Source organism: Trichechus manatus, unplaced genomic scaffold (genome assembly GCF_000243295.1).
Source record: "Trichechus manatus latirostris isolate Lorelei unplaced genomic scaffold, TriManLat1.0 scaffold00012, whole genome shotgun sequence".
NCBI lineage: Eukaryota > Metazoa > Chordata > Mammalia > Sirenia > Trichechidae > Trichechus > Trichechus manatus.
In genome coordinates, this window is record NW_004443948.1 from 17,979,717 (window position 1) to 17,994,900 (window position 15,184).

Here is a 15,184-nt window from a genome sequence, read left to right on the forward strand (position 1 = left end):
TTCAGGTCTTTGATCCATTTTGAAGTAGTTTTTGTATACGGTGTAAGTACACTAATTGTATTTCTTGTATAGTTAAACTATTTGCTGCCTTTTGCAGTTTTCTTTTTGGTTGTCCACCTCTATAAATTTGCAGTAGCTCATATTAGGAATTATTGACCTGTTATACACATTGCTGATATTTTTCCTTCCGTCATTTAAGTGTATTTATAATGTTTTATGACCATTTTTATGTTTTCAAATCTCTTGCCCTGCTTTATGATTTCTGACTTTGGTATCATGTTGAAAGAATTTTCTCTGTCCAAGATTATGAAAATACTTGTTTTTTTTTTCTTTTTGATACTTTTATAATTTTGTTTTTTATGTAAGTCTTTAATGCATTTGGAAACTATATTACTTTAAGGGCTAAGGTATAGACTCAACATTTTCCACCAGGATTATCCATTTGTCTTAATACCATTTGTAAAATAATCCTACCCCCACTGATCTAAAATGTAATCACCATTAGATAATATATTTTTGTATTTGATATTGATAAACACACTACAGTTCCATTTGTCTTGGTATTTATTCCACTACCATTACTAATTTAATTACTGTTGCTTTATGTTATGTGTTAACATTGATTTTGAAATATTTATTGCTACTCCTCAACACGCACACACATACACCTTTATTATTTTTTCAGAATTACCTGTAGTTTTACAGATAAAATTTAGAATTATTTAATCTTCCTTCAAATAAAAAATTCTATTGTTATTTTTATTGTAGTTACATTGACTACATAGATTGACATATTGAGAAATCGTGGTTCATTTACAATATTGAGCCTTCCTAGCTAATATATTAATATTGTTTGTCCTTTGATTAGGTTCATATATCCATCAGTAGAGTTTTAGATTATTCTCATTTTTTCTTATTTCTAGGCATTTTAATGTATTGCTAATGTTTCTATGGAAATTGTGAATAAGCTTTAAAAAAATATTTTCTAACTAATGTTATTATAGAACAGTGGTTCCCAAACATTTTGGTTTCATGACCTCTTCACACTCTTAAAAATTATTGAGATCTCAAAGCTTGTTTTGCTCAGTTATATCTATTGGTATTTACTGAGAAAAATAAAACATTTATTTAAAAATGCTAATTTTAAAATGACAATATGTTAACATAAACATATATATATAATGTAAATAAGATTATTTTAATTGAAAAATAGCTAAATTTTCTGTCTGGCCCCTTTTAGGAGGCTGGTGTGCCTATCCTGAGGTTTGAAAGGAAATAAAGTACTAATTATAACTGCCCCTGCTCCTTAAAATAATTAGGAAGATTATACTATGCATATGCTTCCATATGAGCATATAGAATTAACTTAAAGTTTGGAATATGAAGGACTAAAAACTGATTATTTAAAAAATTGGTTGAAATCATATTTCAAAGCATTATGATCAGAAATTTAGATAATTTCCTAGATAAAAATTGTCTAACAATTTGTAACTTAAGTATACCTTCATTAGTCATGGCATTTTCACTCAGTAAGACAGCTGATATTTTCTTGGGTTGCATTTCCCTTGCCCAATATTTTGAAAATGCTCCAAGAAAGAAAGCTTACTAAGTATGCCTCACTTATCTCAAATATTGTAACTTTGCACTGTCCGTTATTTAAACATTGAAAAGAGTTGCTTCATATATTTTTATTAAGTTTTATAGTTATTGATGTCAGAAAGGTTATTCTTATACCAGCTGTTCCATGATGGCTAAATCACAGAAATCTATTGATCTTCTAGAAGATAGCATAGAAGAGTATCTTTGAGATCTCGGAATAGCAAAGGATTTCTTAAACAACATAGACAAAGCAGTAAACATGTAGGAAATGTTTGATAAATGTAATCAATTAAAATTAATTCTCTCAATCAAAAGATTCCCTAAAGAAAGATAAGACATGTAGTGAGAGAAGATACTACCACATGCAAGATCACAGTGGACTAATACCAAAGTTACGTAGAGAATGGGCTTATGGTTTGGGGAAGATAATTATGATGACATAATTTCTGAAATGTTCCTAGATCCTTTCATAAAAACATCAGCTGGATATCTGCAGGAAAAACCCATAGACGGCATGCTTAACAAAATTTAAGTGGCACAGCATGCTCATAAGCCACAAAATATGAGTGGATGGAGCTGAACTACAGACAGCCACAATATTTCTGCAAGACTTAGGTATGTTTAGTAGATGTGTGGAGGTGGAGTAAATAAGAGGAATTATGTCTGTCCAAAGGGTCTAAAATACAGGCATTGCCAACAAATATCCAAAAAGAAGATCCAATCTGAGTGGAATCTTCTGCAAGTAAATTGAGAACAACTGATAAAACAGGGAGAAGGATCCGTTGGCTCCAATTTGTGTATGAGTACAAAAGGACATCTGGGACACTAAGGTGTTGAAGAAAATCAGGGTGCTGAGGCGTCTAAAGCTCAAGAAATCAAAAAATGCTCAAAAATGAAACAAAAACCCCAGAAGGACAGAGATCTTCCTGAGACCAAAGCTGCCGGGGAGAATAAAATCCAGTTGCGGTGGACCTGAGCCAAAGCACAATTGATTGACCTGTGTAAGCTCCTACTCTTACCGGCCTCCCTCTTTCCCGAGAAACTTATATTAGTTTAGGTACAGTATACCTCATCTCTGAAATGTTTGATTTTATCTTTTCCCCCAGTGAGTAGTTACCTTGGTAGATGGCACAGGTCCCTTTAGGGGAAGGTTAGGAGACTTAGAGTATAGATACTTTTGTGGTGTAATTGGGACCTTCCTCAAGAGGACTAGACCTCCCCTTCATTCAAGTGGCTCTGGATCTGTGAACTGGCCCAAATCTTGCAATTAATTGAGGAGCCATGACTATTCATTTTGTCTATTCAAGTCAGACAACCACAGCTTTTCTTTAATAGGCTGTCTATATTTCAGTTCTAGGGTGTCAGGATCAGTTAGATACTGCATCGATTTCTGCAGAGCAAACCATTGCAATTACTTTGACTTTGCTGATCATTATGGTAAACATGTCCATCTTAGTCTGCTGGTTCAGTGATGTCACATGACCTCTACTACCCTGGGATACTACCATTCCCATTGAATTCAGGGAATGCATTCTGAGGGCAGGATTTTCCACTGTCATTTCTATTGCACAGAGAATAGCCACAACTCTTCATCAGCCAAAACTCTTCAAGGATGCTAATGATTGCTTCACCAAAGTATTTCCCTAAGATTTGATAAGGAGAGTGTCTTCTGGACTCACCATAGACATAGTTAGCAGGTGAGTGTTCAGATCTTATGTAATTATTCCAGCATTCCATTCTCCCTAAAACTTTGGACACCTCTATACTTATACCAAGGATGTTCTGGCATCCCAACTCCATTTAATGTAGGCTCCTTTTGAATCCAATTTTCAGTCAACCAATCAAACTGTTAGATCTGCTTCTAGGTACTGGAGCCAACAACTGAATCTTGATTCTTAATGCCTCCATATCAATAAATTCAGTCCAAAGAAATCTTCCTTCACTCTAATCCAACATCCATTCCCACATATTCTTTAGGTCTCTCTCAATATATATATTTGGTGTGTATGATATCTCCTCTTGGGTCATACTTTGTACTGTACTTGCTGGGGCCTGCTAGGACTTGAACTTGGATGTAGGCTTAGAGGAAATGAGAGGTAGTGAGAGTAAATATTAAGGAAGATCATCAGTAAGCAGCAAGACAACGACTTTAGGTGAAGCCATTAGAGGTAACACAGGCAAGGGAAGTCTAACCTCAGAGGAGGAAGAGATGCTCTGTTGACAAAGAAGATTCAGAATTTGGGGTTTAAAAGGTCTCAGCTTCATTGAAAACTCTATCGCCATCCCACAATCCCTTTATATTCCTTATTTCCACTAAAATATGGCACCCAAAGTCTTGCTGTCCTATAAGCATATGATTACAGGTGATTTCGGGTTTGAGTCAGTATTTTGCTACTGCAATCCATGAACTACCATTATCTTTACCATTGGCAACATTAGCTTCTTTAAACCTAATCTGATTTGGGGGAACACTTGTAGATTATTGTCATGAAGACTGTTCTGGAACCTCTTCTGGTGCCAGTAGCTATTAATCAGGTTAAATGAGGAAAGCAAAACTACTATGACTTATAGAATAAGACACTTAATATTATAAGAATTAAAACTTAGACAATTGTGGAAACATCTGGGAGGTGAAATTCCAGGAGAGAAGTTGGAGAATCAGAGAAGGTGTTACTGACCGGTTAATCTGGGAAGCCGAGCATGCCCAGCTGCTGAATTGGAACTGTGAAGAAAAGGCTTAGAGGAAGGGAGATCTACACAAAGATGTGCCCTGAGTCATATGCTACCACTGGTGATGGGAGGAGGTCAACCAATGATAAACAGGGTTAGCACTCAAAGGAAGAAACTATATATGCAAGGCAAAACAAAAAAATTCTGACAATCCAAGAAAGAAGTGGTCAAAGACTTGAACAGGCACTTTGGTGGGGGGAGATATATATATATATAGATATATATATATATACACATACACACCCACATACTCCTCACTTATCAACTCTCGTTATCCGGGATTTCACGTTTACAACACTAGTAAAAAAATCTACTATCCTGTTATTTAACACATTAGGGACATACATCTGGCAGTAACAAATGCTGAGGTGTGAGGCGAGAATAATGCTGGCTGTGACGGTTAAGGTTATGTGTCAACTTGGCCACCATTCTCAGTGGTCTGACAGTCATGCAATGATGTAGTCATCCTCCATTTTTGCAAAATGCTGATTTTCACATAATGACCTGGTCTTTGGACCCTAACCATTTCGGTAAGTGAGGAGTGCATATATGTGTGTGTGTGTGTTTAGCTGCAGAAGACCTCTTTAAAGTGTTAAAAAGTATAGATGTCACTTTGAGGACTGAGGTGCACCTGACCCAAGCCATGGTATCTTCAGTCACTTCATGCATGCAAAAGCTGGACAATGAATAAGGAAGACAGAAGAATTGATGCCTTTGAATTACAGTGTTGGCAAAGAATATTGAATATATACCATGCACTGCCAGCAGAACAAACAAATCTGCCTTGGAAGAAGTACAGCCAGAATGCTCCTTAGAAGCGAGGATAACGAGACTTCATCCCACATACTTTGGACATGTTATGAGGAAGGACCAGTCCCTGGAGAAGGACATCATGGTTGGTAAAGTAGACGGTCAATGAAAGAGAGGAAGACCCTCAATGAGATGGAGTGACACAGTGGCTGCAATGATGGGCTCAAGCATAGCAACAATTAATTGTGAGGATGGCACAGGCCGGGCAGTGTTTCGTTCCGTTGTGCATAGGGTCACTATGAGTCATAACCAACTCGACGGCACCTAACAACAACAACGTGTGTGTGTGTGTGTGTGTGTGTGTGTATTTAAATGGCTGATAAACATGGAAAGGTGCTTAACTCATTAGCAATCAAGAATGCAAATTAAAACTACAATGAGATGCCACCAAATGCTCACAATATTGGCAAAATACTAATACTTGATGCTACTAAATTTGGGGGGGTTCTATAACAATGGGAACACTCAAATGATCCTAGTGGGTGTGTAAATTATTGCAACCGCTTTGGAAAAATGTTAAGCATTGTGTTAAAAATCTAAAGTTCTGAATATTCTGTTATTCAACAGTGTCTAATTATTTTCTCTAAAATACTTTGAGGAGCCTGGGTGGCACAAGTGGTTTGTGATCAGCTGCTAATCAAGAGATTGGCAGTTCGAACCCACCCATCAGCGCTGCAGAAGGAAAGTCTTGGTGATCTGCTTCTGTAAAGATTACAGCCAAGAAAACCCTATGGAGCAATTCTACTCTGCAACACATGGGGTTGCCATGAGTTGGGGACTGAGTCAACGCAGCTAATAAGAAAACAGTATAGATACTTTGGACGTGTGTATCAGTTTACATGTACAAGAATGTTCTAGAAACATTGTTCATAGAAGCAAAAACTGAAAACAACCGAAGTATCCATCAATAGTAAACTAATAAATTGTAGTGTATTCATATGATGAAACACCAATACAGCAATAAAAAGGAAGAGACCACAGCTTCATATATCAACATGGATAAATTTTATAAAGACAGCATTGAGTGAAAGAAGCAAGACAAAACTATGTAGAATATACTTCCATTTATGTAGTGTTTTAAAAAAAATTTAGTGTTTAAAAAATAGGTAGAACTAAAATATATAGGAATGCCTTTAGGAATGACAAAACTATTACACTATCTAAACGCTGTATATTGAAAAAATCAAGAAAACTACTGCCATATAAGTTAGGATACTGATTAATTCTAAGAGGGAAAAATGATGTGTCATTGCAAAGGGACATCTGGGAGACCTCTGGAGTTGCTTCTAATTTCATGTTTTATTTAAATTGTGTGTATATATATAATTTTGCAGTTGGAGTTGTAAGTCTGGATTTTAGAGTGGAATTATCCCCTGGAGATATACATTTGAGATTTATCAGCTCTGAGATACATTTAAAGCCAAGGGAATTAATGATATCATGTAATAAGATGATGTAGAGAAAACATAGTCCAGGACTGAATTCTGAGGAACATTAATAAGTCTTGTGTTGGTGGGAAAAGCAGCAAAGGAGGTAGAAAAGAATATCCAATGAAATAGTGAAGTTCATGTGTCTCTTAGTCCAAGAGAGAAGAGTTTTTCTAAAAATAGGAAGAGGTCACCTATGCGGAATGCCTCTGAATAAAACAAGAACAGAAGACTAGATAATTTTGATGGGTTACTTCAGTGGAGTGGTGAGGACAGAGACATGTTGAAGCGGCTTCAAGAGTTCCAGCAACATTGTTGATCACACAGCTAAAAGACACTCATTAACAGGATACTTACATATTGATAAAATATTGTTTAATGCGTGGCATAGGCTAGGAAGAAAGTAAGAAATAGTCTCAGTGGCCAAGTTTTAAGAAAGCCCGAATCCATTTTAATCAACTATACTAGAAGGAAGACTGAATTATTTTTCTAGTCTCTCCAAAGATAAAATTACAAAATTGTTAACTTATGAAGAGGTGCAGTCAAAATGTAAGGAAAAAATATTATAGAGGTGACTGTATTCTGTGATATTCATTGGAATTGGTAATCTTATAATTTTCATTTAATTTCATATTCTAAGTAAATATTAACTTTTCTGCATAAATACTACTATTTCTACAAAATATTTTGCATTTTTTCCTTAAAAAGTTCCTCATCTCACTGTAAATTGGATCTGTGGGCCCATAAAATGTAATTCACATCAATGAGCAGGAGAACCCAAAGCCCAGGACCCAGGGAAAATGAACTTCAGAAATTTCTGCATAAACCATGATTCTCGTAAGACAAAACTATCAGGAAAAAGGGAGAAAAACCTATCCAATGAAGATAGTAAATTATCTTGTTTTTTTATCCTTTGTCTTTGATGGAGGAATTCACAACCACAAGCCATGTGTGTGGATATGTGGGTTTGAAGATAGAACTCAAATTGCATACAAGGTCTGAAAGATCTCAGGATTCAAATTTGAGTGACTTCAGGTTGGTAGTGACTGTAGAAACTTAACAGTGTTGTTGTGTGTCCTTCAGTTGATTCCGACTCATAGCGACCCTATAGGACAGAGTAGAACTGCCCCATGGGATTTCCAAGGCTGTAATCTTTAAGAAAGCAGACTGCTGCATCTTCCTCCCGCACCACCAGGGCTCCCTAACAGCCAGAAAGGTTGAAATAAAAGATGGAAAAACGTTGGCTTGAGGAACATGTTTTTTAAATTGATTTTATGGAAACAATGACCAAGAAATAAACATTTGCAGAAACTGACATTAAGAGTCATTTTAGACGTTGATGTTAGAACAGGATTTGTATCAATTGTGATGGCATTTCATAGTATAGGGAAGGGAGAATTTCAAAAGGTAGAGGACTGAAACAGAATAGAGGGAGGCCCTTTTATGTTTATCAGATTGGTAACTCATACAATAAATGTGTTCTTCAGTTATTTTTAGAACCTTTCTTTTATCCTACCTTGAGATGGACACAGAGAGGAGTTGCCTAGCTTCCCTTCACAGGGGCAGTTGTTGCTGCCGTCAGGTCCTGGACTGCAGAGGGCTGCTTCACCCAAGGGTGGCCCCATCTAATCTAGGCAGCGGGAAAAGGCCCAACACAGGGCCATATATGCTCCAGAGCTCTCTAATGAATTGACCAAGTTTTTGCTCATCACAGTTCATCTTCCTCCAACCAACTCTAGTTTTTCCTTTTCCTTCCCTTGTTTCACTGCTGTTTCTCTGTTCTGCACATCAACTTCGTCTCAGAGTCTGCTTCCAGAGAACCTAACCTGTGACACATGTTTACCCAGACAAACTGCTGTGATTAGGTTTCTCAAGTATACTGATACAAAAATAGAACCACATTAATTTTTCAAGCAATTATCTTTAATTATAGGTTAATGAATTGGTGTTTCAGTTAATAAGAATATTATTAGTTTCATTAATCCAGACTAGTTCATCTGGGGATGATCATCCTGGTTAATAGTGAGTTTCTGAAATAGCAAAGATAAATGATTCAACTGGAGGCTCCCTAACATGAAAATCTGCTGATTTGTCAAATTTCTCTATGCCTTCACCAGTGTATATGTTGTATAGTCTTTTGATTGCATTATTGATAATTTTAAAAAAATGATTATGCCTGAAGAAGGTATGGTTATAATAGTTACATGGAGATAACTTGACTGTTGTCTTTTAAATTCCCAGTAGGTGGTGTCCTAATACTGTAGTTAGGGGATAGTGTTTTTATATGAAGTGGAAAAAGAAGAGAATGCTAATATACTCTCAGATATGTATACTTTCATTTAAGATGCTTCCTTTTAAGATGACACTGCTAAAATCATCTTAATACTTCATTTCTTCAATTCATATTTGTACAAGGAAGCATGTACAAAGAAACAATCTTTTATTCTCTAGAGTTATACAATACTACACAATCAGTCAAAAGTACAGAACGTTCAAAGTGTTCGCAGAAAGATTTCCCATGATCTATTTAGGCATATGAAAAACTTTGTCCTGGAAGTCAACCAGAAAAGTAGGACCTGTCATTATAATCATCACCACCTTTATTTTGCACTCCAAATATTTTCCACTTTTAGCTACTCTTTTCAACTATTAAAATGCTAAATGACTGACCTTGCTGTGAAGCCAGCTATTTCTAGTTGAATGTAGTCTTAATTTTCATACCTTACATTTCATTACTCCTTATGTTTACTTTGGCAGTACATGCACTAAAATAGTTAAAATTCAGAGGGTAATGTGACCTCTGCAAGAATGGACTTTCAGTCTGGTGAAACACTCCAGGTTTTGTGTCTCCGCAGCTAGATTATAAACTTGAAACTAAGGCCCATGGATTTGTTTTTTTGTTTCTTTGTTTTATTTTTTGTAACCAACACAATGCTTGTTTAAACTGGACAAAAGCATATAATAGATGTATGACTTCCATAACTAGAAGAGAATAAATTTCTGTTGTTTTAAGCCAAAAAAATAGTGGTAATCTGTGATGGTAGCCACAGGAGACTAATCCACTCAGATTGTGCCTCCTCATTGTCCTTTGATACGTTTTTTTAGTGGGTCCCTGGGACTGTGAATGAAGTTAAGTAGTCACCAGAACTCCTTTTATTTTCTTCTTGGAGAAGGGAGAAGAACGTTTTAGCACTGAATGCCACATTACCATCTCTGGTATTCTTGGTATGCTGGGATAAAGGTCGATAGTAGTTCACCCGTACAGAATGCATGAGGGAACATGCAAAGAAAGTCTGTCTCTTCAGTATTCTTTGGAGGGGCCATGTTCCTCTTTTAACATTTAGATACCCCACAAGAGACTTAAGTTTATCAGACTTTCAACTCTTACAGTCCTTAACTGTTTGAATACATTCCATCTATCATTTTTCTGAAATCTCTGGTGCTTTAGGAATGAGAGATTTGGCCTACATGTAGTAGAAGAAAATGCTGGACATTCTAGTATCCTTTCACCCTATTGCAGCTAATATCATTTTGATTTCTATTGGGCTAATTGTACCTTTCCCAATTTATGGCATTTTGGAGACGCTGCAAATCACGGTATTCTCTCTTCTAAGCAAGGGATGGGGCATGTGACCTAAGCTAGAGGAGTTGGACTCACCCTCCAAGGACTTTGACTTTTGAGTAGAGGCATTTAAGGACAGAAGGGTACTTGGAGCTCACTCCTTCCTGCAGTTATCATCAGTGGACGCTCAAGTAGTGCCTGCTGCCTGGACCTCTACAGCAGCTCTTGTTCAGGTCTTTCCTGAGCCCGGTTCTCCAGACTCATTGCCAATGTTGTGTGCTTCCCAATAGCATTCAAATAAATTTCATATTTGCTTAGGGTGGACATCTGTTGCTTGCAACTAAAGAACCTTAAGTCTACAGGAAGCCACAAAAAAGTAAGTTCTAAACTTTTGAGAGTATTCTGCCCCCGGGGGAGAAGGATAGAGGGCATCTTTAAGTGGGAAAGCTATAAAAGGAAAAGTGAACTCACGTATTTATTTAGCTAAGCAGAATAGTCATCCTTATTATCTCCAAATATTTTCTAAGTTCCTTTGACCCATGTGCTTCAAAATGTTTACATTAATGATAGGGAGTAGTTTTGCATTCTGGTAATGTCAAAAAGTGCTTTGAATTATGTAATCTAACATATATACAAATCTGCTTCTATTTAAAAGTACAGTTAATTCTAGTTTCATCTGGCATTTTTACTGATAAATACCTGCATGAATATTTCAGCAGTATTTGCACTAAGGAAAATTTCTTTTCAAACAGCAAATGTAAAACAAATTAGATTGGTAATTTATTCTGTTAGACAGTATATCCTATGTTGGTAGTAAATGGATAGTTCAAAATTAATGTCTACTTAAAGAAAATCTGTGTGAACACATTTTATTAAGATTGTGTCTTAGATTGCCTTTGTTATTATACCATGATTTTTTTAAACAAAATATTTTTATTTGTCAGTCATTTTTTAATCTAAAACTGTTTGAAGGTATTTATTATCCAGGGTCTACTCAGAAGACAGGAACTATATCATAATTTTGAAGTGAAAATATAAAGAATTATTAACTATAGCAAGGGATTACCTACACAGGGAGGAAAAGTACTGTAAAGAATAAAGGAATAGCAGATAAGGGAGAAGGCACAATTTTAAACCTGAAGCAAGGCACCAAAGTAAGGAACAGATCTGGTAGAGGTATCTACTACCCCCATTGGAAAGGGTGTGGTTATGGCAATGACCCATTGGGTGGTAGAAAAGCTCTCTGAGGTATATTGCCAACAGAAATTGCTAGGAAGCTGCTTCTAGGGTGGTTGGGAAAATTGTCCAAAGGGAGGTGCTGCTTCATGGAATTGCTGCCTAACTGGGTGGTGTTCTGAGAAGCTGCCCTTTGGGGTGCCAGGGGAAGTTGCCATGGGGAGGTACCATGCAGCAGAACTTACTAGGGGGAGCACCACTGGGTGTTCCATTCACAGCTTGATGTTTCGCACCACAGGAGCAAGCAGAAAAAATACACTAGAACCAGGAAGAAAAGTGCCTTTTTCCTGCAGTGTTGCTCTAGCTCCATGTACTGACAGCATTTGACATCGTGTCATCTGACAAAGAAGAAATACTTACAGGGTCCAGCTACAGTACCACAAGTGGGGCGATGAAGGGTATATTTGAAGCTGGGAGACAACAGATTGATAACAGCACAAGGTATGTGGGACTACTTTCTTTTCTCTAAGTAAAAGCCATGAATTTTGCAAGACTTGAAATCCATTGATGTATCCAATAAAGAAAATCAGTCTACAGGTAAATTTTTCATAGGGTTTCATACAGGTGTTTAAACTGCATAAACAGGAAAAGACTTAATATTTAGTTTTCGCCTTCTACCTTTGAAATATTTCGGTACATTTATGCAGTGAAAGTGCTACAATTCTCAGTTTTAACTTGTGAAAATGCTCAACTGGAAAATAATTTTCTTATAAAAGGGGCTGCTAGCCCACAGTCAATTTCCTAAGAGAAAAATACCTGGTTTCTTAAAAATTGAGTTCAGATTATATTTGTATGATTAGTGCCACACTGAGTTTTATGTTCTGCTGAATTATCTAAAACATGGAATTGTATTCCATCCAATATGACTGAATGGGAATTAACAGGCCATGAGCCCATTCAGGTTGCATGTACAATACATTGCAAATTATAAAGTAGTATGTAAAAGCAATTCTAGAAGGATTTCTGTTTTGACTCTACCTTTTCTAATGTTATTTAACTCATGTAAAACATTCACAATTCTATCGGTAAAAATGATTCTTAAAAGTTGTTGAAGTGACATGGCAGAACTTGTTAGGTGTGCCACTTTACAACATACTCTTTATAACTCTCTGTGACTATGGGGATTTACTATAAAACAGATTCTAGATGTTATCTGGAGGAAAACTAACTTCTTCCAGGTGGGTCTAAACATTATTGGATCTTCAGAAAGCTGCCACCCTCCAGACATTTCTCCAGAAATCCTGGCATTTCATACTACCCTTGTACTGTTCTGAATCCTTATTGTCCAGAGTTTGGTTTTTGATGGCTGCAGAACCAATCAGAAAAGAACTAAATTGAACCAAAGGTTTACTGTTTCCAAGGGTACTGCACAGAGATATGACCAACCCACTGCCATCAAGTCGATGCTGAGTCATAGTGACCTTATAGAACAGAGTAGAACTTCCCCATAGTGTTTCTAAGGCTGTACATCTCTATGGAAGCAGACTGCCGTATCTTTCTCCCACAGAGCAGTTGGTGGGTTCAAACCACCAACCTTTCAGTTAGCAGCCGAGTACTTTAACCACTGGACCACTAGACCGCCTAGAAAAATGACCAAATCTTAAATATCAGAAAGAATCTTTTCTACAATTGAGATTCCTTGTATGTTACAAATTCTGGAGTTTGCATACTAACATAAGGCTTAACCATATCTCAAATTTAATTTATAAAGGCTTAGAAGTTTCCCAAATCATTGCCATGTTTTCTAATCATGTACAATTAATTTATAATTTAAGCAGAAAAGAAAATTCAGCATGAGTAATCTCATGTTTCTGTCTAAACTGTATAGCAGAGTGTCTCGGGTACCATAAAGTGGAGCATCCCACTTAACACATACTGGTTATTTTTAAGTTTCTATAAAGAGTTGTTATCTAATTAAGTAGTCTAGCTCCCTCCCCAAGATTAGCCCTCCCGCCAAATTCCTCGTCTCTTAATTACTATAAATACTGGTTTCATTTTGTTTACAAGTAATTTTCTGCTTCCTACATTTTTGTGGTTTATGAACTTGGAAAAAATTATAATTAGTGTACTATACCTCAGATAACTTTGCAATACTACAAAGTCCAGGGTGGAAAAGTTTCATTTTCTGAGTTTTGGGAAAATTTTACAAACTCTCATTCATAACACAGTCAGGTAGTCTAATTTGTTCTATAAGACAAGAACCATTCCTTACAAATATGGTAACCAGTTGTCTTAGTCTAGTGCTGCTATAACAGAAATACCACAAGTGGGTGGTTTTAACACAGAGAAGTTTATTTCCTTACAGTAAAGTAGGCTAAAAGTCCAAATTCAGGGTGTTAGCTCCAGGGGAAGGCTTTCTCTCTCTCTGGGCCTTCTCATCAGTGTTCCCCAGGACTAGGAGCTTCTCCACGCACGGACCCTGGGTCCAAAGGACACACTCTGCTCCTGGCACTGCTTCCTTTGTGGTATGACGTCCCCTTGTCTTTCTCCTCATTTCTCTCTTTTATATCTCAAGAGATTGCCTTAGGACACAATCGCATCTTGTAGATTCCTGCCTCACTAACACAACTGCCACCCATCCTCCTTCATTAACATCACAGAGGCAGGATTTACAACATATAGGAAAATCACACAATACCAGAATTCATAGCCCAGCCAAATTGATACACACATTATTTGTGGGACATAATCCAATCCCTGACACCAGTTGAGAGCTGCTATATAAGAGAAGAAGTGCTCCTTCTTTCCTTCCTCCGTCCCTCTCTTTCTCCCTTCCTTTCTTCCTTCCTTCATTTTAATATTCAGATTGATACTCCCCCCATTTTTCTTAACAGGCCTCATCTCTGAGATTCACAAACCTCCAAATAAAACAAGTAAAAGAGGATAGTCATTAATTTATTATTTTATTTAAAAGGAAAGATTAGTCATGCACATTTTTTTTCCCTCTCTTGGGAATAAGAACCAGGTGAAAAATATCATGTAAAAAACAACCATGCAGTTGAAGATGCCCAATGGTTTTGAAACCCCGCTGGGGTCTGTCAAGTTTCACTTTTATAAGTGGAGAGGTTTACAAGAACAAGGATTTTTACAGTTTTATCTCAGAGGTATAAAAAATCACTATAAAAAACTTGAATCGTTTCTGACATGACATTATCTCATAATGACTCGATATAAAATTGACTAAAAAAAGAGGAAATAGGACTTGCAGTAAAATGGCATCTTAAAGACTATCAAATTCAGTAAAATCATTTTGATTTTGTTTTTCAAGGAACTAGATATTAAGAACTCTTTAAGGAAGGACAGTAGTTCAAAGGAAATAGGAAATTAACTATTTAACTTAAAGTTTAATGGACCACTTGTCTTCACTAGGTTCCATTCTCACAAATAACATCTATAATTATGTCTGACAATATTTGAATAAGTCTAATTTACAAGCAGTTGGTTATCCGGGCATGTGATTACAGGGTGTGTGTGCTGGAGCTGGAAAGGGTGGTGGAGGAAAACATGAAAATAAATATTTATGAACAAATGAAACTGCATCCATAACTCAGTTGAAAATCATTGAATAATAATTTGTGTAGATGAAGTGGAATTTGGATTATTACCCTAATTCTTGATTTTTAATTCAATGTTCCCATTTCATTTTGTAAAAACCCATTATTAATTGCTATTATTAATTTCTTTCTTTCTTTTTTTTTTTTTAGTTCTTAAGCACATTTTTATTTACAGTTTGGAAACATGGCTTTCCCAGATCTGGGAATGCTGAGTGCTAATCTAACTCTGCTACTATTTAGGTTTTTTTTTTTTTTTTTTTTTTTTT